The sequence below is a fragment of the Vicugna pacos genome, chromosome 31 (genome assembly GCF_048564905.1).
Source record: "Vicugna pacos chromosome 31, VicPac4, whole genome shotgun sequence".
In the NCBI taxonomy this organism is placed as follows: Eukaryota; Metazoa; Chordata; class Mammalia; order Artiodactyla; family Camelidae; genus Vicugna; species Vicugna pacos.
The window spans coordinates 6,871,336-6,896,162 of record NC_133017.1 but is presented as its reverse complement, the minus strand read 5'-3'; the positions used below and the strand labels follow the sequence as shown (position 1 = coordinate 6,896,162).

General features: G+C 43.5%; 1 long non-coding RNA gene across 1 annotated transcript; it reads right to left on the bottom strand.

Annotated features, from left to right (window-relative positions):
- Positions 1–406: 406 nt before the first annotated feature.
- LOC140690726 (uncharacterized) lies at positions 407–23,829 on the bottom strand. The gene is made up of 5 exons (XR_012066002.1): positions 23,737–23,829; positions 22,173–22,342; positions 1,823–2,008; positions 1,214–1,270; positions 407–492 (listed from the first exon to the last, which is right to left on the bottom strand). It is a non-coding gene; the product is annotated as an uncharacterized lncRNA (long non-coding RNA).
- Between the last annotated feature and the right edge of the window lie 998 nt (positions 23,830–24,827).

Here is a 24,827-nt window from a genome sequence, read left to right as displayed (position 1 = left end):
CTTGGAAAGGCTGGGCTTCTCCTAAGCCACTTATTTATTTCACAGCCAATGAGCATCTCCCACAAACCCTGTTTCCCTGTGTCTGCTGGGAGCTTCAGGCACATTGATGTTGTCTATCTTATAAGTCACAAGGCAGAGGCGTGTGTCTCACGCTTGCAACTCTCACACAGGCTCAACTCCTAGCCTCACTGTATGAACTTGGCCCCATTTTCTCACCTGTTTATTTGGTATCTGTTCTTCTGTAAGCTGCCTGAAATGCTTATTGAAACAAGTCAGAAGAATGAGTGGGTAGAGAAATGGACAGATGGACAGGTGAGAGATGGGCAGAAAAACAGAGAGTCTCCAAGAGAAGGGGAGCAATCAAAATTACCTATGCAAAACCCTCTTCTAGTCAGGGAAGAAAACCTCCACGGAGAAGTGTGAAGAGGCAGGTTGCTTAGGACTGTTTCCTGGATTCCATGAAAAGTCACACCAAGAGATGAGAGGGTAGAACTATAAATAATAAAAGAAAAAATTCATGCATGTTTGAAAAATATATCTACATTATGTACTTTCTAAAGAATAGAGTCAAATCAGCAAGGCCCAATAACACAATCCTTGGGTATTTACAGAAGTGAGAATCCCATCTCCAATCTGCAAGGCATCCCTTTGGAGCACTGAGAGTCTACACGGTGCGGTCATAAAGCCATCACCGCAAAAGCGATGCTATCCTGCACTTACGAGGAAAGAGCAGCTGTGCTCGGTCTGCCTACACGTGTCTTTTACACCCCTCAGCACCTCTACGGGGGAGGGACGCCTAGCGAGCCCCATCTCTGCAGGACAGAAAACAAGTCCAAGAGAGGCTAAGCCGACCTATCAATTCTCCATCTCACAGGACTTGTCACTCCAGACCAGGACTCGAACTCGGACCCACGTTTGTAACCACAGTACTACCGTATTTTATGTGCTTTTTGTGTGTATAATACATTTGTTTCTGGAATGAAAGGGTATTTAATAAATGATCGGTTGTCTTGTCTATCTCATTAGCTCACAATCTTTATATTTTTGAATTGTACTCTTCCCATGGAGAAAGGAACGGAAAGAGCGGGGATCAGAATGAGGTGGGGCTCCATTCTTTATCTGTTGCCTCATCTCATCGAAGTCCCCAAACAAGGAGATAGAGCAAATGTTCTCGTCATCATTTAAAGAGAGGGCTCCAGTGATGGTGACTTACTCAACTCCAAAACCAAGTCTGGGGGAAGGGCACATGCAGCAACGAGAGCAGTATCACCTGTAGGAAGGCAAAAAGAGCTCAGGGGATGGCTCAATGGGTCAGCCTGATTTCATTTCAATCGATAATACAATAACACACTCTAAAAAATCTAGCATGCAATGGATTTGCTCTTTCTTGACATCTAGCAAGTTTCCACATCTCACATGTAACATTATCACGAACTAGTGAAAGGAAGAGTCCACAGACAAGGAAAATCAATGCCACAGGCAGGCTGAAACACAGGCTGGAGGAAAGGAAGGGAAAGGGCATAGTTAAGAAGAGGCGAAATTCTGGGAAAAAGACATCATCACAAGGAATCTCAAGCATCATCCAGCAATCATATAATCATTCTTTCAAGGGAGAGTTACTTAGGTCCTATTTTGTGCAACATTGTACAGTGGGCGAAGCAAGAGCACAGCGTCCATGGTGGCAGCAAGTTGCGGAGCTCCAATACACTTCTGATCCCGGTACCTTGCACACTTGTCCTCAGTATAAAGGCAAAATATATAGTAAAATAATCCAATGTAAACTCTATGCAATGCTGAAAAAAATTAAAGAATACCTAAATACCTGGACAGACACACCACGCACATTCCTGAATCAAATGACAGCATTCTTGGGATGGCAGTGCTCCCCAGAGCGATCCATATATTCAACGTGGACTCGATCACAATCCCAGTGGGTTCCTCTGCAGAAACTGACTATCTGCTGCTACAATTCATATGAGAATTCGAGGATCTCAGTAACCAAACCGTACTTGAAATAGAAGAAGAGTTTGAGAGGACTTGTAATTCTCAATTTCAAACCTTACAACTGTATCCCCAGGTGAGATTAGAGGCCATTTTTAAGTTATAATTGTGTTTATCCTTATTTTCTAAATTCTGTACAACGAATATACCTGTTAGAATAAGAAATTTAAAAAGTAAAGTATCTTTTAAAACATGCAAACCGATTCATTCATTGGGAAGAAAATATTTTGACTATAAAGAAGTAAACAAATATCTAGTGAAAAAGGACTATTTAAAAACAGGAGTGAATTTACATTTTTTATAAATTGGAAACTGAAAAGCACAAACACATCAAGTTTCTAGGGAGAGTGTTGCAACATATTAATTGTTATTTCCAAAATTCTAATTGAACAATGAAAACTCAAGAAAGAGAAAATCTTGATTGACAGCCAACTGCAAACACATGGAGAGCAAAGGCCTAGAAATCACAGTTCCTTTAACTCTGCTACTAACTCAATAGGAGAGGAAATTCCTCACAGAGGGGACAGTGGAATCCCATGCATAAGACAGGATACACAGTACAAACTGCACTAGAATTGGGGGTGATTTCCATAGAAGAATTCTAAAGTTACAACATTGCTGAAAAACTATAAAAACACTGACAGACAGATTAAAACACACAGTCATATATATTATATAGAAACATATGAAGTCTGCTCCCATGTTGCATAGAAATACAAACATATTTGTTCATTTATGGGCACTGATTACTTTATCCCAGGTAGAATATTTCAACTAAAATAGATAATCAATAATACACTCCTCTTGTCAAAACTAGTTGATAAGTTACTCTGCTATGTATGCATAATGTGTCTAAGATAGATTTAAAATTAGTGAAAAAGATTTTTGTATGGTTTCTTGAACCCTTCTCAAAACACCAAGCTTAATTTTAAAATAAATCTGAGCAGTATTTCTATATGATCTTTTCCCTTGTGAAATGAACAACACAGTCTGTTGTCAAAATTCTTTCCTTACAATGATTCACGAGCACCGTATACTCACAAAACTGCTGGACAGCAAGGCACTATCCAGACACTGTGACAAATCAAATGAAACACAAGGAAGACAGTGACCCTATTCTGCAGGGCTTATAATCTGTTCCAACACCGGGTTTTTATTTGATTTGTTTGATTGGTTAGAAAAATAAAATCACTCAAGTACATTCTTCTTTGAGCATTATGTAAATCATGACTCTCTTTTTAGTGTCATGAGCAGGAAAGACTTGAGTATGAATTGATTAGAACAACTAGGCACAATCATCACTGGAGCCTGTGTAATAAATAAGTACATGAGATCTAAAATAAACCTACACAGATCTCTGCAAGGAAAATGAAGAGGTGAGTTCCCCAATGAGAAAACAAACAATCAAGAAATCAAAAAAGGAAAACTTTTTCATTAACGATTCCAGGCAGTAGTGGAGCATGGTGGTGAAGATCACAAATGCTGGGGACAAACATGAGGGTCTGAAATCTCACAGCACTGGGTAGCTGTGACACTGATATTTCAGTGAAATTTTCTGCACTTCAGTCTCCTATCCATAGACTGGGGACAACCACAGCACCCATCTCCTAGAACGGTCTTAAGAATTAAGTTATTTTTTATATAAAAGTTTAAATAAAATACCTCAGATTTTAAATATTACCCCAAAAGCTCAAGGAACAAAGAAAACAGTGATAAATTGGAGTTCATCAAATGTTAAAAATTTGCTTCAAAGGACACCATCCAGAAGGTGAAAAAACAACAGAGAGGAGAAAATTTTTTCAAATTATTTATCTGATTAAGTATTTGTATCTTCAAATAAAAGAAAAAACTCCTACAACTCAACAAGAAAAAGAGAACTCAATTAAAATGTGTATAAAGTATCTGAAAATGTATTTTTCAAAGAAAATATACAAATGGCCAATAAGCACAATCAAACGATGTTCAATATCATTAGCTGTAAAAGAAATCAAGTCAAAACCACTAGGAGAAACCGCTTCACACTTACTACAATAGGTTATAATAAAAAAAAGGTGTAACAAGCACTAATGAAGACACAGAGGAAGCGGAGCGCGCAGCCCTTGCTGGTGAGGATGTAACACAGTGTGGCCACTTTAGAAAACAGCCTGGCAGGTCCTCAGAGAGTTGAACATTTGGTTTATGAATGACCCAGCATTTCTGCTCTCTGGTCACACAAGTAAGAGAACTGAAAACAAATGTCCACATAAAAATTCCTACAGGAGTATTCACGGCGCCATTACTCTTCACAAACAAAAAGCAGAAACAACACAAACGACTATCACCTGATGAATGGGTAAACAGTAGGGCCCAGATATACAGTAGAATATAATTCAGCAATAGCAAAGCATAGAGTACTGACCCAGGCCACAACCTGGAAAAACATTGAAAAAGTTACTCAGTGTGAAAGAAGTCAGTCACAATAGACAGTTCCATTTACATGAAATAACTTGTTTTACAAGAAATGTCCAGCACAGGCAAATCCATAGAGAGAGAACAATGGCTGCCTGGGGCTGGGGGAGGATGAGGAAGATGGGAATGACTGCTTGTGCATACAGGACTTCCTGTTGGGGGATGAAAATATTCTAAGATTGACTGCGATGCACAATTCTGGGCTTTGAGTAAAAACCGCTGCACATTTTAATGGGTGAATTGTATTAAAACTGTTAAGGACAAAAGCACCTAGGGCCAGAACCTTCAAATAGTAAATGCAAATTGCTAACTTTTATTACAGGAAGAAGAAACTGCCCTCAGCATGAAAGCAGGAGATCGGCAAATATGGGTTAACAGAATTGGACAAGAGCATTTCACTTGAAAGAGTTGCTGAGTGTACACGAAATATTCAGAAATAGGAAAATCAGCTTGACATCACGAAGAAGCATTCTGCTTCAAATGCAGATCAAGGATTCAGCAAGCCCAGCTGCTAGAAATAACCAGAGAAGAAACCTGGTTCTTACAACAAGCACCAGAGCCAACAAGGAAATGGTGGTGAGGAAAGCAGGCAGCCAAAAATCTGGAACAGTTTGCTACAAATAATTTCTCCACTGAAAATTCAAAAATAAAATGAAAGTGATGCAATGCTGAGCTGGCCTCACGTTAAAGGGCTTCCTCTGCTGCTCGACAGTTCTGTAACCCCGAATGAGAGACTCAGGAGAATCAGCATGGCTCCTGGCAGTCCCCAAGTGACTGCCCACCAGCACGTTTACCACCATCACATCTGCCAGGGTTGTATTGCAGAGAAGAGACCAACTTCTAAAAGGCACAGGAAATGTTTACCAGGGAAGAAAAGGCTGCTGTCAGTCCTGGGACAGAGGCAGTGTGAGCAGAGGCCAGAAGGCTGCAGGTGAACTGGAGCAGACCTGGGGCAGGAAGGGACCACGGAAGAGCAGATCTCAATTTTCTACTCTCTCTCCCTCGGGTAGGAGAGATAAAGCCTGCATCCTTCTCACCTGAAACTGTGGGTTCTGGCTGGCAGAAGTCTTATGTACAGGGAATGAATACTCAAGACTCTGTGGAAAAAGTCACGAAAGAGAGAGGGCGTAGGGACCCAACTCCACGAGCCTCTCAAATGATCCCATATTTATTGTGTATAATCAAAGGAAAACGTCATTAACAGTTGTGTGATAGTAAGCAGGAACTTGGGGAAAGAAGGATGAGACAGAGATTGTAGAATCCACCATGAGTACAAAGGCTTAGTGTATCTTTAGGTAAGTCATGGGGTGAGGGGAATAAGATACATTCTTTAGACATGTGAATTACAAAGCAGACCACCAGACCAGCTAGGTCCTTGCTTGGGGGATAATAGAGTATCTAACTGCACACAAGCCCAGCCTTTATAGCTGTGGGCCTGGGTCATTGCTTTGCGATGAGCAGAGTGCTATCTAAAACATCATCTACGCAAGCAAAGCATTATCTCTGCTTTTTAAGGCAAGGAGACAGGAGTGAGGATGCACAGGCACTTGCTTGCAAAGCAGTTACTAAGCATACGTTTTCTTCTTAAATTTGACAGGCGGCTGGGGTCTGTTACAATTTGTTAACCCAATCATGGGCTCCCACATGGAACCATTATGGAGGACACCCTAAGGTGACAAATCCTGGCTCTAGGTCTTTTCCTGCCAGCTTCAGCCACTCTAGCAGAGTCTAGGCACATTCCTGAATAATGATCATACAGAACCACCCACACTGTTAACTCCTGGTGCTTGAAACTTAATTTTAGCTCTACACAACTTAACGTAGAAAAGTTTCAGAAATAAAAGATATTATATTTACTTTATATCTCATCATAGGACTGATTTTTCTGATTGCTCTAAGTTGCTTCTTCTTGGTAAAGCACCTAATTCTGCAGGTGAATTCAGTACTTTCTTTGGGCATAACTAGCCAGTTTGGGCTCGCTAACTTCTATTGGTCAAATACCGATACACTTAATTGATTTCATTGTTCATCAATTTCAGCTGGGAGCAGAGGGAGTGTCACTCTGTTCCTCAGCCCAACCTCAACTCTTTATCATCAGCAACTCAGGACTCCGGAAACCAAAAAAAGCTTTTGTTTCCCTTCTACAGTTTCAACAAACCCAACAGGATACATAAGCCTGGAGAAAGAATTCAACACAAATGTTAAAACAAAAATCAATAAACCTGAAGCAACTCCATCTCCGAATCATGATACACAATGACATGAGATTAAGTGTGTCAGGCCCAAAGCATGGGTGAGCCTGACCACCTGATTTCTATTCTTCAAAGAAAGGAAAGTTTTCCTATTTTTTATTATCACTCTGTCATTGTTTCTGATTAAGCCAAAAACTAGTGTATGAAATAATTAAGCATTGAAATAACAGATTTTTGTTGTATCAATTACAGAAGGCATTCAGAGGTGTTAGGAAAAACCACCTCTGTAAAAAATGCAAAATTTCTTCCACTGTGAAGAACACGTATACAAAATGCAACAGAGAATTCAAGCTCTTGTGGAGAGGAGCAAAAGCCACAGAATCAAAGCAAAGTCATTACTATGAGTCAACTCAAAATTCACTGGACAATCATGTTCAATGCATTCAATGAAATTTAAAGGCATACTGCAAACCATACACTTAATGATCTGCAGGCTAGAGGAAGAATTTCTCTCTTTAACAGACAAGAGTAATCAATAGGGTGCCCCACCAAACAAGGACCAAAGAACAATCAGGTTTTTAACAGTTATGATAAATCAGCATTTTCTAAAGATCAAAATCCAGAAATTTTAAACATTCATTCACACCACAATTAAACAAGCACTTAAAAAAAAAAAAGAAAATAAGCACATAGAACATGTACATAGATCAATGAGAATTTCTTGAGACGCTGGAAGAAACAGGCTATAGTCTTTTACTTGAGAAATAAAACTACTTTTAAAGATAAATGCTAAAACACATTTCATCATTCATGTTTGCCTTGAAAAATCTGAGGCACTTGTATCTGATTAGAAAAGCAATTCTGAGTAATAGTGTGTTACAATTCAGAGCCAGTTTGCTTTAGAAGAAAAGAGAAAAGAAAAGCTACTGTTTCTCATATACTGCACAAAGTGTGAAGTGTCTCCCTGCCTCTTTCTCCTCCCGTTTTCTAAGCTCATGCTTCCCAACCCTTCTGAAACAAGTATGAGAACCTCTTATTCCCGCCAATATGCCAAATGACAAAAGAAAATCAATTTATTTGTGTAAGTATATGCTTAAACCTTGAACTGGAAGAGAAAGATATCAGAAGTCTATATGGAACTTATTTCTACATTCCTGAAATCACACACACAAACGTTCACACAGACACAGACACAGACACATACCCCCTGGATTACTGGGAAATTCACAAACTTAGGATTTCCATCTTCTAGAAGATAACTTTGTAGTTAGTTTAAAATACAAAACTGTCAGCTTTGGAAAGCCTTGATCACCTGCTAAACCATCCAAATATCAAAGAGACCCAATTAGCCTTCTCGGTAGAATGTAATTTCCCATGATGGCAAAACATACCCTAAAAAGTCCTGGATCTAAGTCTCGTGTTTATCACTAGCTATGATCGTTTTTAAGCACATTAACAGATTCAGAAACGTATGTCTCAACAGCATTTATTCTTATCGAAATAGTATATGTGTTCATTTGCCTATACAGAGACCAGGTCCCATCATGGAGTTTAAGAGCTATTTTGTGTATTGCAATATTTATTTTTAAGTGCAGAAAAGGAGGGTGGGTATTACTCAGTTGTAGAGCACCTGCATAGCATGCACAATGTCCTGGCTTCAGTCCCCAGTACCTCAAAAAAAAAAATAAATAAAATAAGGGCATATTTAAAAATGAGTAAAGTTATAAAAAAATGCAGACTAAAAACCACTGCAATCTAGGAGACACAATTACAATAAAAAAAAAACAAGACTTTCTGTCAATTATTGGCTATTTGCCAATCGCAGAGACAACCAGAAATCACACCTGATAACCATCACGTGTGATTCTCAGCAACCCTACTAAGTAGACACGGATGAGAAACCAGGCTCTGCAGATGAGGAGACGGAGCTCAGAGGAGCCGGGGACGCTGACCGTCCTGCTTCCCGTGACACCACATCAGCCCAGGGCAAGCGCTGACGGAGCTGCAATGAGGGGACACCCAGCTGCATGGAACCTTGGGGCACTGGGGAGTCCCAGAAAACACTAAAAACTGTTCAGTGAAAAACCAGCTCAAATATAATACACTGTGCCACATTCTTTAAACAGGGAACATGAGTGAGACCTTTTTGATGCCTCCGTGTCCTTTCTGCCATCGTCAGTTACTTGCCCTCACAGCGTGACCAGTGATGAACTGGACCCCATATGAAGCGCACTCAGATGGCAGAGCATTTGAAGCTGGTTTATGAAGTTTGTAAGACTCTGTCTGTGCCTCACACAGGCGGTCATCCATCACTTCTCACCGGTGTGGACGTACCACCTGAAATCACTCCTTTCTGCTTTTTAAAATCCCTTCATCTACTCCAGACTTTTCAACAGCAAAGAAGCAGCTAAACCACAGACAGTGGACAGCTTTTCACCAAATTTCTTGAACAGCCCATCGGACTACCTGGAAGCCCTTTACTTTTATTAAACCCACTTCCAGGTACTTTATCATTTTCGGATTGGTGGACTTGGCCTCTGACTGAGCTACTCAGAGAGCTCCCAGCCTCACATCCGTGAGAGGACCCTGCTGTTGGGAGAAATCAGTGAGAAAGGCGTACATCCCCCAGTCATGTCTGCATGGCTAGAAGTGCCACAACGTGCTAAAAATTTATACCATCATAACCCCTGGGCTCCCATGGACTGGTTTCACATTAACCAAACTCATGAGACACTGATGCAAGAAAACCAGAAATTTAACTTATTAATGTAACAGAAGATGTGAAACTATGAACCAGACTGCAATATCAGAGTTCAACCATGAGTATATGTTCTCCTCCACGGCCCAAACACGGGCAGGCAGTCACATGGCAAGTGTGGACAGAAGCAGAGCAGGAAGGATTTCTAGATGAATTCAATGGACTAAATTTCTGTTATACCAACAGATCTGCTGCCTGGAAAACAATTAATTCTAATCACGGTGCACTCTTCGTGGACAGTTGCCGAGACACGACTGTGAGCACCTGTGTAACTCTCCTTTCCCTGTCCTTTCTGGGCTAATTGATGCACAGACGTACAGAAATCGAGGGATGCAGATACATCTAAACACCCAAAGCCCATTCTGGGAGCCACAATACCATACAGCCAGGATTAAAATACTTGCTCTGCCACTTACTAGTTCTGTGACCTTGGCCAACTTACCCTCTGTGTGCCTCAATTTCCACACTGTAAAACTGGGATAACAATCAAACCTTCCTTACTCGCTTGTTGAGAAGATTGAAGGATTCATTTCTGTAAAACGCTCAGAAAAGAATGTAGCACATTTTGGGTGCTCAACAAATGTCAAATTAATATTACAGTGGTTTACAAGTCTCCTTCCTAATCATCTTCTGTGTTTCCTGGCTAGACTAATACCCAAAGGATATTCTTATTTCTTCTTTTATAAACTCATGGGATGCACCCTTCTGTTCCATCCCACCACCTGTTTAAACTGATGGAAGGGATACCTCCTCCCCACTCCTCTGGGCCATGCAGAGTGCTACTCCCTTCACAGCCCTGACGCCTGGCCCACAGCTAGCCCTCCTCACATTAACAGATTGAGTTGTGATTCCAGGGAGACAAGCAGGGCATGTGAAACCCTTCCTTACCCTCCAGTGTTGACTACCCTAGGGAAGCACCCTGGATGCTCAGCTGCATTGCAGAACAGCCCTGTGCATGATGGGGCACATTCTCTCAAGGGAAGGCTTGCTGTGGCCCAGAGATACCTGGGACAGGGTGAGTCTCTACTTCTGGGACACAGTATCATGACACTCATTTATCCACAGCCCTGAAGTTCATGGAGAACGTGGCTTCATCAGTAACAAAGAAGACATTTATCACCTGCCTACTCTTGTGTCATCTCTCATTTGGCTGCTGGAGACAACATGTGTATAAGTATTGGTTCCCCTTAGGCCCCAACATATATGAAGTAACAAAAATTTCTGTGGCTTAACGTTGGTCCAGGGTGACTGTGTAACAGTTCTGACTCTGCTGATGCTAAATTATGGGTGTAGGAATTATGGAACCTCCTCAAATATCTTTCATCATAAAATCAGCTTTTCTTATTTTCTTGTTTCTTTGTAATTACCAAAGACTATAAAATGATGGCTGCACACAAAACAGCAGCTAAAGTTTATGAGCTCTCTTGACATACCCACTGTGGTAAACATGTTACATAATTACTAATTCTCACAATTCTACAAAGCAGATATGAGTGTCCCCTTCTCACAGACGAGGGGAAAACTCAGAACCAGCTGACTCAGGATCACGTGGTTCAGTGTCAGCACGTGCAGGCAAACCCAAGTCAAGAAACTACACCCCATCATATATGTACCAAATCAACTCCCACCAATTAACACACAGCGGCGGGGTCAATACTCAGGGAAATCAACACACTTTTCAGCTTTATGGTGCTCCAGAGGCAGCTTCTAGCTGTTTTAAAATATCCCGGCTCACTGGTTTCTAACACTAGAAGAAAAGCCCGATTTTGCCATTGTTTGCACAGCAAGTCTGAAATGTTCACAGCGAGATAACAGAATAAAACTATGATATAAGCAGAAAAATTTTTCCAGGTAGAAAGACATAATGGACGTTGTGCTATTCTGAAGCATTAAGCAAAGGAATCAAAATAAAATCACATTGTTTAAGCCTTATTTTACAAACAGAAAAATTAAGACTGTAAAAAGTTGCAACAGCGCCACCTATGGCTAAAAAGATCTTCCAGGTTGCCGGGAAACATGCAACACAAAAATTGACTGTAAGATGAGAAACGAAATCAGATAACTAGAAGCTTATGTAGCATATACTGCACTTTGCTTCGGGGGGATGGAGGGGTATTCAGTATTTAATCTGATATTGCTAATACTCCTAAATATAAACAAAAGACATAGGCTCATGGAAGCTCATCTTAGAAGAGGAAAGAATCCAGTCCAGCCACTTCATTTTACACCAGGGGAGACTGAGACCTGAGATCTGTCCTCCTGGCAATCAGCAGCATAGCTCTCCTGGGTCTCATGTCTTGCACTGTAGTAAAAACCAACAGAACTGTACTACGCCTATATTCATAAAAGTCACGTCTGTATTTTTCCAACAGTAGGTAATCTAAGTATCTTGCAAAATACTTCTCAAAGAGCCAGGAAATCATAGAAGGGTATTGAAATACAAAAACATTTATTTACATATTAAAACAGCATGAGCTTTATTCTCTCTATTAAAAAAGTGACATGTCAAATCAAAATTTTGAAATTTTAAAACCTGAAAAGAGTGCAGAAAAAAATCAAAATTTTCTTTAGTCACAAAAGAGAGGAGCTTATTCCCTGATAATAATCAATGTGGATTTTTCTAAACTTAATGGTTCTGGTCAGAATCCCGAGAAATTAAATGTCTGATGGATGGTTACACGGCAACATGAAATCTGAGCTGTAACAATACACATTCTGTGTAAATAATCTTCAAGGTCGTCTGCTTAAGTCAATTTAAGTAGTCCCTGTCTCAGTAGAATGACACAGATTTCATTAAAGCTTCATACTGCACTTAAAAAAAAACAATCCTAGTTACTTTAAGCCATAATAATGTATATCATATATATACATATTGAATATGCATCAGAAATAAGCTACCCTTTTTAGTATTCAGAGTTGATACTTCTAAACTATCAGTCACTGTGACAGCACATTTTTATTAAGCACCTCTACGGTGCTTTGTATACAAGGCGTCCAGCTCTCACAGTCAGACAAGGTAAACCATATTACTCAAATTTCACAAATGACGAAATATACTTAAGCCATGTAAACGACTAAGATATTCATCATCAGGAAAGAAAAGAGTAAGGATTTTACTTACAATACTCACTGACAAACTTTTCTTTCATACTAAGACTACATAAAACAAATTCAGTGTTTGGAAATTTTTCAGTAAATAAGCACCACTAGAAAAAACAAGTAACATCATTAGCAACAGTTGGACTTTCAAAGACCACTTCTCTCTTGCACAATAATTATTTTAAATGTTTTGTTTTTAGTTCTCACAAAGCACTAAATTAAAAAAATATTACCTTTAAAGTCATTACCTGAGAATAAAACATTTGTGAAAATGTACAATTTTAATTTATGCCACTCTGCCTCTCATTCTCACTGGTGTCTCTCCTTTGAAGACCTCATCAGGCTGAGATAGCTAAAATCGGTCATTTATGGGCTCACAGGAGTTCGGGAAAACACTCAACGGGAAACTGATTAGAGGAGCAATTGAGAATTCATCCTGTGCAGCCTGGATTCCAGCATCGAGCTAGCCACCGCCAGCTGCGTGTGATTTGGGGCAAGCTGACCCATCTCTCAATCCCTCAGCTACAAAAAAGGAGACACTGATACCTACAATCAAACACTTGCTATGAAGTAAAACATGAGCAAAGCATTTTAGCCTCAGTTAGGCGTCCACTCACAGCGAGTTTGGTCATTATGATGATGAGGATGGCTGTTAACAAATTAAGCACGACCAAACAGGAGAAATCACCTTAAAGGAGAAACATTCTAAGTCCATGAGCATTTCCTTTTGGATGGACTGCAGAATATTCTATAGATTTTTTTTAATAAACCAAATTTTGTCCATTAATTGTAGATTTACAGGTTCATGGACAAGTCTCCAGAAAAATAATTAGAGGCCTCTAACCTCTGAAAATTAAGATGTAAATTTTAAAAAAAATCAGGGAAGAGATTATACCTCATTTGGGAGAGTATGTACTTAGCATGCATGAGGCCCTCAGTTCAGTCCCCAGTAACTCCATCTAAAAACTTTGTTTTTTAAGAAATAGAGAATTAAAGCAAAAGGATGGAGGAATACGGAAATTTTTAGAGACTCATCTCAGATTTAAGATGGGGAAGAAACCATCCAATTCTCAGAAGAAATCTTGAGGACTATGTAAACTGGATCTGAGATGTCTAGTCTTTTAACATTATTCATGAAATCATATTACCAAGTCTTAAAACTACCTGATAACCCACAGTGGTGATACTGATCATAACAGCTACCATCATGTATCGAGCTCCGGCTAGGACTGCTCTGTTCTGACATCTCTGCCCCTAAGGCCTCACCAGGCGGAGAGCACTAAATTCGGTCATTTATGAGCATCTCGTGTAAGTCCTCCATTTGTGCTTCTCACACTCCCCTCACCAGCTCCTCTGAGGGAAGCACTGTTATCATCTTCCCCACCCGCAGATAAGGCCACTGAGGCACAGACACTAAACCCGTTCCAGGCCACATTGGAATTAAAGGACGTCTGTATTTCTGCTCTTTTGCTTTTGACAAAGGAATCTGAGATATCAATTCAAAGCAGACTGTTAAATAATCAAGTCTGTCAGGTCTTCACCTCAAAGAGCAGATACTATAAATTCCTGTTGTAGGATGAGGCTGCCGCCACAAACTGACTCAGCTTGAAATTAATATCCAAGATGAAGCAGCGGATACACGTAAATATTCACGATTGTCAAGTCTGCCCACGGGTCTGGGCCCTTCACTGCCTGAAAGGGGGTGAAATCCCCACCCGTGTCTGGGAGGGAAGCGCGGCTCTTCCCGGGCTCACCCAGGCTTCATAGGCTATTTACCCCCACAGACTAGCCTCAACGGTTAAAAGCTCTCAAGATTTTTACACCAGGCAAAACTGAAAGACATTTCTGCAGATGGAGCAATTTCTCAGGCTTAAATTTATTTGCCTACACTCAGCCAGAGGGAGAAAAGAAACAGGACTCTACAAAGTCTCTGACCCTCACCACTCACAGGAGTAGAATGACCACAGCAGAAGATGGCCCTTCACATTGCAGGATGTGAACAAAATAAAGATGCCCCAACAACAGGCACTCCCAGACACAGCGCTCAGCAGTCTTCTGCACAATCACGGTTGTGCAGCCCTCAACACCTTCTATTTCCAGAACACTTCATCAGCCCAAAAGAATCCCCCTATCACTAGCATTCACCCCGTAATCCCCCTCCACCCAGCCCCTTCCAACCATCACCTGCTCTCTGCCTCTGCATGTGCCTTTTCTGGGCTTTTCAGATCACTGAAATCAACAATATGTGGCCGTTTGTGTCTGCTTCCTTTCAATTAACATGCTGTTAGCAAGGCTTGTATATTTTGAAGTGGCATCAGCATCTCTCTATTTATTTATTTTTTTTGGAAACGTTAAAGATTATTAGAAGGTGGTAAGTACTATCAAAAAGAGTAGAATGGAGCATAAGTGATTGGGTTTCAAAGGGAAAAGTGTGGGTTGAACAGTCAGGGTGGACTTCCCAAAACAGGTGGCATTTTTCATTTTCCTCTTTTTTTTTTCTTTTTTATTCACTCTTACGTGTGAATAATGTTCCACTACATGGAGATACTACATTCTGTTCATCCATTCAGCAGCTATGTATGGACGAGGTCCAGAAGAATGAGTGTAAGGGATGACTAGCATGGATGGCATTTAAGCAAAGGGCAAAATGTGCTTTCAAAAAAAAGCCAACAAACAGAGGCACAAGGAAATTCAGTGCGTTTCTGAGCAAAGTGCTTGCTTGCTTCGGCAGGACTACCGTGCAGGGCTGGGGCGGATATTGGCAGGAATCACGGTGAGGGAGTCACCTGAGAAGACACCCCACTGCAAGCAGCTCAGCCAATCCTCCTCCCTCATCCTGTATTGTTAGAGCAATGTTTCTAGGTTACTCTTATTTCAATTAATAGCATTTAACTGCACGTCTGATCATCACCATCAGACCACATTACCTCCAAGTCACAGAAAATCATTCACTGACCGGAGCAGCACCAGGACATAATGGTGATGGATTAGGGAGTCCTGCAGCATTCCAGCCTGCAGGCACAAACCCCACATGTGCCCTGGTGATGTCCAGAAAATAAAATGCATGGAAATATCTCACTGCTGGAACACGACATCTGCCCTCAAATTGCCCGAAAATCATCCTGGCAAAGCACTACTCAACCTTCTCAGTACAAAAAAAAAAAAGCTAAGAAGGCAAATTTACGCTCTTCCATTGAAAACCAGCAACCATCACTGCCAGTATCTGAGCTGGAATGCTCCTGACTTTGAAAACCACTGCGCAGTTACTTTTCAAACGTGAAACTTATATATATATATATACCACGTAGATGATATTGCAGTAGGATTTTTCTTTTCAAAATTTCCAGTTGCAACATTAGCACAAGAAAGTTTATGTTTAGGCTTTAAAAAAATCAATTATCCTCCATTTTCTTAATTTTGAACTTATTATTATTTTATAAATGGAGCTATGGTGCGTATTTAAAACCTTTTGATTTCTGAAAACAAGACCTTTATGACCTCACTATTTCAGAGCAAACTTTAACGATTCTTTGAGAGGTGGGGCCTGGGGTGCTCACTAACAGCTCTTTAAATACTGACAAGGATGTGCTATTAAGTAATGCAAAGGCTCTAACTCCACATTAGCTCAGAAAGCAAAGAAACTACACCAAAGACTTCCTTAAATATTTTATATATTCCTATTCTTTTGAATATTAAAGCTCTTAAAACATATGATTTTTTTTGAAAAAGACAACAGCTGTAATAATTTTCCTCTCACCAAGAAAGCAATCTTTATCAGGAATAAAAACCCCTATGGAAATCGAAATGACAGGACGTTTCTAACTAAGTGAACATCCAGATCTGAACACAAACCTAAATCCTATCAGATCTCACTCGAAGGAGCTCTACAAAGGCCTGGGCAACCCTGGAAATTAGCTCTTTTGTTCCAAATGTTGGCTGAGCTAAGATCATCACACTAGGCAGGGAAGGAGAGAAGAGGAATGTCCACCTGGCAGCCTCCATCAGTTTTCTTCCAGCAACAAGGTGCCTCTAGGGCAGCCCCGCTAACAAGTCCCCCATAAGGAAAGCCGGCATCCACACTGCCCCTGCTGTCCCCAAGTAGCCCCGAAGCCCATATCCCAGCCTGTGAATGGTCTTCAAATGATCCCCCAGTTGGTGGCACCCTCCACCTCTTTCCCACTACACACACACACAAAGCCACGACAGCCTTCCCAAAGCACAAATTTGATTACATCAACCCCACTTCAAACAGTTCAGAGGCTCCCTGGTAGAGTTCTAGCCCCACCCCAGACCCTGCTCGCCCAGCATCATCTCAGTACATAGGTCCCCAGTGACCTCAGGATCCCCCTGACCTGCTCCTACTTCCCACTTGCCTCCAGGTTCATTTTGACTGTTTCCCAAGGAAGCCTTCCCTCCCTCCAACCTCCACAATTTGTTCCTCTCTTCCTAGAACATTCTAGGCTAAGTCAACTTCTGACAATGCTAAGCTCTCAAGAAGCAAATACATTTTGCTTATTTATGTGGCTACACTCTCTCTCCCCTAGACTCACTGAAGTGCACGTGTTATGAATAAATGAATGACGGGTTGGATCTCAAAGGGACAGACATACTTGCTCTCGCCCGTCCCGACCCTTTTGTCTGTAGTATATCAGAAGCAAAACCAGAAGTACCTTTCCTGAGGGTCACTTCTGTTGACACCCTTCACTGCCTACTGTGTCAGTTCTAGTAAAACTCAACTTCTTCCAAAGCCCTACAACCCGGACTCTCTCCAGTGTCCTACCCAGCAGGGGCTCCCTCCACCCTGGACCGCACAGGGCACTCTCCACGGGTGCCCACGCCAAAAGCCTCCAGGCCTCTGCCCGGGCTGCACCTGCGACCTGAGCCACATTCTTGACTCCTTCTCTTGGCTGACTCTTACTCTGTCCTCACAACTGAATGTACAGCCCATTTCTTCCAGGAAGTCCTCTCTGATAATGTCCTTTAGGTCTTGACTGGGCTCTATCTATAGCAGCAGTACATGGTGACCAACTGGGTGTTTGCCCGCTCCTTTGAGACCACGAACACTTGGGAACCACGTGGGAAGGAGTGAGAGATTACAAGACAGGTGGGGGAAGCAAAAAGCAGAAATCACAGCCCAAGTCCCAAATTCAAGGATACTTTCTCAGAAAAAAGTATAAACTATTTCACACGTGTGCAATTTGGCTACTATTTTTGTGGCTTGTGGACAGCAAGAACTTGGTGTTCTAGCCCAAAACCCAGGTTACATGCAAAGAAATGTATATATTCTTATCCAAAGGAAACCAGAGCTGCTCAACAACAGTTTTCAGTTAGAACTGAAAGGAAATTTGATAAAGGCAATCTCTCTCTCTCTCTTTTCTTTCTTTTCTGGAATCATATAATTTTAGAAGTATTTGCGTGACTAACAGACGTCTACAGCCCGTGATTCTGCACTGAAGTGTTTGGGGCTGAGGAAGCCCAGATTACATTCACTCTGTAAATGCAATCACACCAACACACTGATAGGTGCCGTGAGTGGTGGAGCTGATGTTCCAAAGCAGGCAACATTATTCTGTAAGAGAACTCTAAATAGAAAGTAAGAAATGCAATGTCCTGTACTCAATTTCATTTGCTATATGGGCCATTAACTGATAGTATATTTTGACTAATGAAACCCAAAAATAAATTGTCAACGTCGATTTTCTTCATCTGACCGTTTTATGCTAACATCGGATATTAAACTCTCACTCCATATGGAAAGCTCAGGCCTATGCTGCAGCACAGATACATCCCGAGGAAGAAAGCCGACCAAGGGAGAACTGGAGAGTTTCCCTTCAGAAGCTGCAAAGTCTGGTTTTGCACCTGTACACCATTTGCAACCACGTCATCATCAAAGGAGTTAGACGTTACCTCTCTGGGGCGAAAATCACTGCGTGCTTCAGAACCATCAAAGAATGCTGAGCTTTGTGAACCAGTCCAGAGGCGCTTAAATCATACTTTTTCTGAAAGGCTCCAAAACTGACCCACTTCACCATTCCAGGTATAACAGGGAAGTACTGGAAACAGTAGAGAGAACATGCCCTTGAATTCTGACAAGGCCCTGCTTGAATCCTGCTACATCATTTACTAGTCACTAAATGGACCAATTCTTTAACCCCTCTGAGAAGGCTTCCCAATCCCCAAAAGGGGGCTGTCAGCGCCCACCTGGGAGGCATGGATGTGAATGCAACACGCAAGTAGGGCGGCCGACTGGTACCTGACACGGGGCCTGGCTAGTTTCCCTCGGCTGCCCTTTTCCCCCTTTAAACTTGCACTGTTCCCCCGGTAACGATCAAGCCCCCGGAACAGACTGCCCGTATCTTCTGTGTATCCCTGGATACATGCCTTACCCTTAGGAGGCCAGAAAAACAACTGCCTCCTCCCAAGTCACTAACAATATTCTTAAGAGTCTGGGTATTTTTAACTCTATTTTTCAGGGAGACTATTCCAGAATTTTGCAAGCACCATTCTCCAGGTTGGCTCCCCTCCCAGTGCCCATCCCTTCTCACCTCAGATCCTCTGTCTGACTGCCTTCTGTTCATGGGAAAGCGAGTCCGGTAAGGTGGGGCTCCCTAGACCTCCCTCCCTCCCTCACAGGTGATTGTGACTAACTTCTCCCCATTCCTCACTGCAACTCTAGCATCTGAGGAGTCTACCCTCCCGTACCCTGCAGACTCTGCACCTTCCCAAGACGCACACGTGGCCAAGACTCTCCCTTCAGATTTCTTCCTGGCTGGCCCTGCCCAGCCCCTGGCCCCTTAAGGATAACTGGCATTGCTTTGAAAATGGCAAACGCCACTGACTGACACACCAAAGCTGTATGGTCTGGGCTTTCCTCCAACCAAGACACAGCCCTGCCCCCCCTCAGCCTCAGTCTGCAGCTCTTGAGATGATCTAATTCACATGCAAGGCTGTGAACACCAGCTAAGAATGACGACTCCCAACGTGTATCTCTAGTCCGGCTCCTTCACCTGAGCCCCAGGCTCATCGACCCGAGTGCCTCTTTGAAGTCCTTATTTGGATGACAAATGGCATCTTAAAAATGCCTCATGTCCACCATTTACTCTAGAATTCCATTCCTGGCAGGTATCTCCCAGACTCCCCATTTTAGTAACAGCCCCAGCACCCACCGAGGTGTCTGAGGTCACATTCAATTTCCACTGTTCCCTCCCCCAGGCCCTGCCCTGGAATCAGTCCTGTTATTTCCATCAATAAGCCCATCTCAACTGTAGTTCTGTAGGGACCATGGCCGGAAACACACAAGCTCACAGCATGGTGCACTAACAGTCCTCCGTAGGGTGCTCCCTGGAGGGGGAGGCATCTCCTGCCGCTGTTCACCTCAGAAGGCAGTGGATTCTCACACAGGATGTCCAGGAGAAGGGACTCAAGGTTCTCCCATGGTCTGAGCTTTGAAGGGCCCGAGGTCTGTGGGAGCTCCTAATTAGCAGACACACTTGCCAATGAGCAGATGAGGATGGGGGAACCCACGCAAGGCTGTTATCACTTCAACTCATGGGCTCTCAGGAGCCACGGGAAAGGCCTGTGTCCAGTGTACAGCCCAGCCATCACAGATCCCAGCCTGCAATTGCCAACCCGGACAGCCTAGACTCCATCTACTTGCGACACTTACTTCTGTTCTGTTCCCCACCCAGAATGTGATGGACTCATTCAGATATTCTGGCCTGTCTCAAGCGAGACAAATTCAGTGAAAAATGAAGTGTCCACATTTGGACCAGAGCATGAAAGGAGAAACAAGGCCTCATGGTCAGCATGATGGTGGTGGCCAAACCCTTCCACCGGGTGAGATGAACCATGGTGAGGGTGAGAATCCAGGGTCCTAGGTCGGCCAAATCATCTTCCTTCACGGTTGTCTGGGGTGTTGGAGACTGACTACCACAAACTAACGACACGGCTGTCAGTGGTGGATGTCAGCTGCAACAGAAACGGATTCAACTCTTTACTGCCAACATGGGTTAAAAGTAAAGGCCGGGGCAGGGAGGTCTGCACGGCTGCTGAGGCAAACCACAGACCCAGCTCTGAATGCCCACTGGCTGGAGCAGAGAGGAAGCTACGGCCCTTTTAGCTGTCCCTGTGTCCAACAGATCCAGGTGAGCCAGCTACTTAGGAGAAGGTCATGTTGTCCTGATACCCAGAAAAACCAGCCTCGTAAAGGGAACAAATAGTGTCATGGATTTTAGACCCAATTCTGCCCCTTTATGAAGGCAAAGTAAAGTAAATGGCACGGGGAAGTTGAATGCAAAAAAAAAAAAATTAAAGAACCAAACGGTGACCGCTGCCTCCAACAGCGTCCCCTGCAGCTGTCACCTCCGTGGCAGCCACTTCCTCACCAGTGACCACCAGCCAGGAAGCGCCGTCACGCACGTCACACAGCGACAGCCAGGAACCGCGTGCCGAGCACGTTTGTGTAAAAGCAGGAATCGAGCAAAATGCTGCAGAGTTTGACCTTACAAGTTTAAATACTCCATGAAAAGAATCCCTGAGCAGCCGACAAAATCAATTCGCATCTTACTTCTTCAAAACAATCAAACAAATTTAATAAGGGCGCATTTGTCACCAAATAAAAGGAGGACCAAACATGTTCCTCAAAAGCAAGGATTTCAACAGGTATCAAACACCAGTGGGTGATGAGCTAACAAAGCAAATATTCCAAAAAATTAGAAAATAAAAAATGACTAAGATAATAGATGGATCAAAACAGCTGTTAAGTTGTTGCTTTTTAAAGTGATGGAGACTGTACGGAGGGCAATCTTGCTATTTCCAATGCAGGGTGTGCACAGCCCACATTTTCAGAAGCAACAACATGCTCACTGTGCAGTACAAGTGAAAAAGGAGTAAAGAAAAAGGAAAAGAGGAACAAGAGAAAATTAGAATCACACAAGAATAAAAATGATTTTGACTGCATGTACAAGAATTTATGTGAGTGTGTGAGGCCAGGGACACGGGGATGGTGAGGCCCAACCTCACCTCCTGCTCAAGGGAAAGCAGGGGCCTGAGGGGAGCGGTGCTGCCGGGGGACCACAACGTGTTCAGCTCCCCTAACCAAAATGCGACCTACAAGCTTCTAGGCAGCTTTTGAGCTACAAATTGTTGTCGCATTTCAGTCTGGACCGTTTTACTCACTTCCACCAAGAGTAGCAGGAGAGAATGAGGCTCTGCTCCTGCACCAAAGCATTGTTTAAAAAATTAATGACTGTGGAATAGTAAAAGAAACAATGGAGTAAAAGTGACTGGAGGAGAATGTGCTTGACCCTAGCTCACTGGCCGCGTTATCTCAGTGACGTTCAGATGCTGGCTGAGCCCTTATGGTACCACAATAGACAGACCCACAAGGAGGCAGGTTCAATGCGCTGAACCACTGTGGGCTAAGTACACATCCGGCTACTCCGCCAAGTCCCAAGGGCAGACTTCAAAAGGCAAAAACAAGCTGGCATTCTCTGGTGAGTCTGCAGACTCAGAGACAAGCATTTGTTGAGCAAAAATGTCACCAGTGCCTCCTATGACAAAAGAAGTGGCACTGGCGTGGGGGCTGGGGCAGGGCTCCAGGCTTCCACTGCTCACTCACCACTCTGTCCAGGGGGAGAAGGTGGTCCCTGCTTAGGTTTCGCTGATGCACCTACCTTGACTAATGTCTGGGGCCTCAGCAGGAGTTGACAGGTGAGGTGAACAGAGCCAGACTCTGTGTAGCACGGTGCTGGGAGCTATGCCCTCAGCAGTGCCCAGGCTCCTAAACATGTCAACTCATCTCCAAGAAGCAGATGGGGAGTGCGAGCATGTAGATCACAGGGCCCTGTGAGGACAAGTACAGATCATGGCCACGACATGCCTCTCCTCTTCCTTAAGCCATAGAGGTATTTCCGGGGAGGAACAGAAAATTCATCCAGAGCCTGCTAGGTGGGCTCTCGCAGGTGGGACTAGTGTCCCCTGTGCTTCTCACTCACAGGGCTGGTCTAGACATTCTTTTTATTAATTCTCTAGCATCTTCTCCTCCAACTTACCAACAACCAGAAAGTAGGATCTGATCTTAGGTAAGTTCAAGAATCACAGAGCACCACCTCCAAAGCGGGCCCGGTAGCACATGCCAGGTCTTCTGACCGCCACCTGTGGGACCACCATGAGCCCTCTCCAGACTCAAGGACCGAGGCCGTAGGCCGGGGGGACACAGCTTCCCTCACTCACCCCAACAAAGGGGGACCACGTCTCGGCAAAGGCATCTCACCCTCTTCAGCCCGAGGGACAACACGATAGATATATGGGGAAACAGAGCAGAAGGTGGGGGGTAGGCAGCCCAGAAGAGCTCATCTGTACTTCCGAGGCAAAGTGGGGCCATTGACTTAATCACAGGGACAAAGTGGGAATGAACATTTCCCTGCTCTGTCCCATACACCGTGATACGCCTTTCCCTGCATAAGGAGTTCATTAGAAAGTCCCTGGCGGTGTTTCTGATGTCCTAACTTGGCATGGTGGCTGTCGGGCAGGAAGAGACGGCCTGAGCTGAAAAGTTGCTGGGCCTGGGAGGCAGGTGACAGCGGCTCCAGCCGCAGCTCAACCAGCGCCTCGTTCTGCCTCTCGGGGCTCAGCATCTCATCTATAAGCAAAGGGATGAGCATGTACCAGGACAGGCTGCCCAACAGAAATGAAATGAGAGCCATGTAAAGAAAGTTTCCCAGTTGCCACGTTTAAAATTTGAAACAAAGAAACAAACCAACAAACAAAAAACAAATACTAGAATGTGATTTTAAGAACAGATCTTACTTAATCTACTGTATGTAAAATACTATTATTTTGACATGTAATCAATATAGGAAGTAAAGAGATAGTTTATGTACTTTTACTAGACAAGCCTCAGCGTCTGATGTGCATTTGACCTACAGCACATCTCAGCTCAGTCCAGCCTCCTCCCCAGTGCTCCTAGCATCAGTGGCTTTGGCTACTTTATTGGACAGCAACTCCAGGGGTCCCACCATGTTCCTGGCTGTAAAGCGGGAGTAAGTGTCCACACTAACCCTAAAAGGATCTCTCTGAAATAAAGGCGGATTCACTTTGAAATGTCTGGAAACCGGCGGGCTGCACCTCCCTCCCCCCTTGGCTACAACATTGACTTCTTCCTTGCTGATCCCTTTCTGGATGTAGGGAAGCAATCCAGCACACAGCCAAGGTGGACTGGCTTCCAGGTAAACTTACCTGCTGTCTGTGTCCAGTCCCATGAAGTCCTCCTTCTCAAACGGGATGCAGGGGAGGGGGCTCTTGTCCCCAGAATTCTTGGGGCCACCATCCAGCCACTTGGACTTGAGCAAGATGAAGAGTGACTCAGTGAAGTCCTCGATCCTCTTCTCCACCACCCTGCAGTACTCTTAGATTGAAGGCAACGTCGGTGCGCGTCTGCTCGGCTACCTCCCCATGCTGCACAAAGACAAAAAGCTGAGAGTCATTAAGCGATGTGCCATACAGCTCCTCTGCATGTGGAGCTTCTCGAAGGCCTTGGCAGAGAGACATTCGGTAATGGTGACAAGGCCCACGACCTTGGGGTGTTTCTGGAAGACGCTCCACCGATTCTCGGGCACATAGCGGTGCCTGTAGTGGATACAGAGTGTCCACTGGGAGCCACAAGGGCTGATATGGCTAACCGAGGTGAGTAGCTGATAGATGCAAAAGAAATTCTCCTCTGAGATGATCTCTATGGATTGGACCACAACGGGACGAGTCTGGTGGTCCTCAGCACATTGCACGTAGTCAGGGATGCTCATGTTGCAGGCCCTGCCGAGAGGGGAGAGGAGATCGAGGTACATTCTCTGCTGTGTGCTACGGGCCCATCTGGGTTGCGGTGACCTGGTGTGTACCAGCCAGAAGACAAGGGAAGCCAAAGCAAATCCAAGGGTACAGTTTGTCCTCAGAGTCTGCATATGGCTACTGTAGCTCGATCACATTACCCAGCTTTTGGTCTAGGCTTCCTGCCTCTGCAGAGAAAGGTCATTTCTTATTTTCTATTTCCAAGCACCTAGCAAGGCCCTGATGCAAAGTCACTGCTCAAAAATGCTGAATAAAGAAATGAACAAAGGAAATGCTTCCCCAACCCCCTTCAGCAGAATATAAAGAAAAGGACCACAGTAGGATCAAAAGATCTGGATTCCTATTCAATTTATTTGAACTCCTAAGCTTCATAATAATGGATAAGAAAACTTGCCTTGGGGTAGAGGGTACTGTTCATTGGTAGAGCATATACTTAGCATGTACGAGGTCCTGGGTTCAAACCCCAGTACCTCATTTTAAAAATG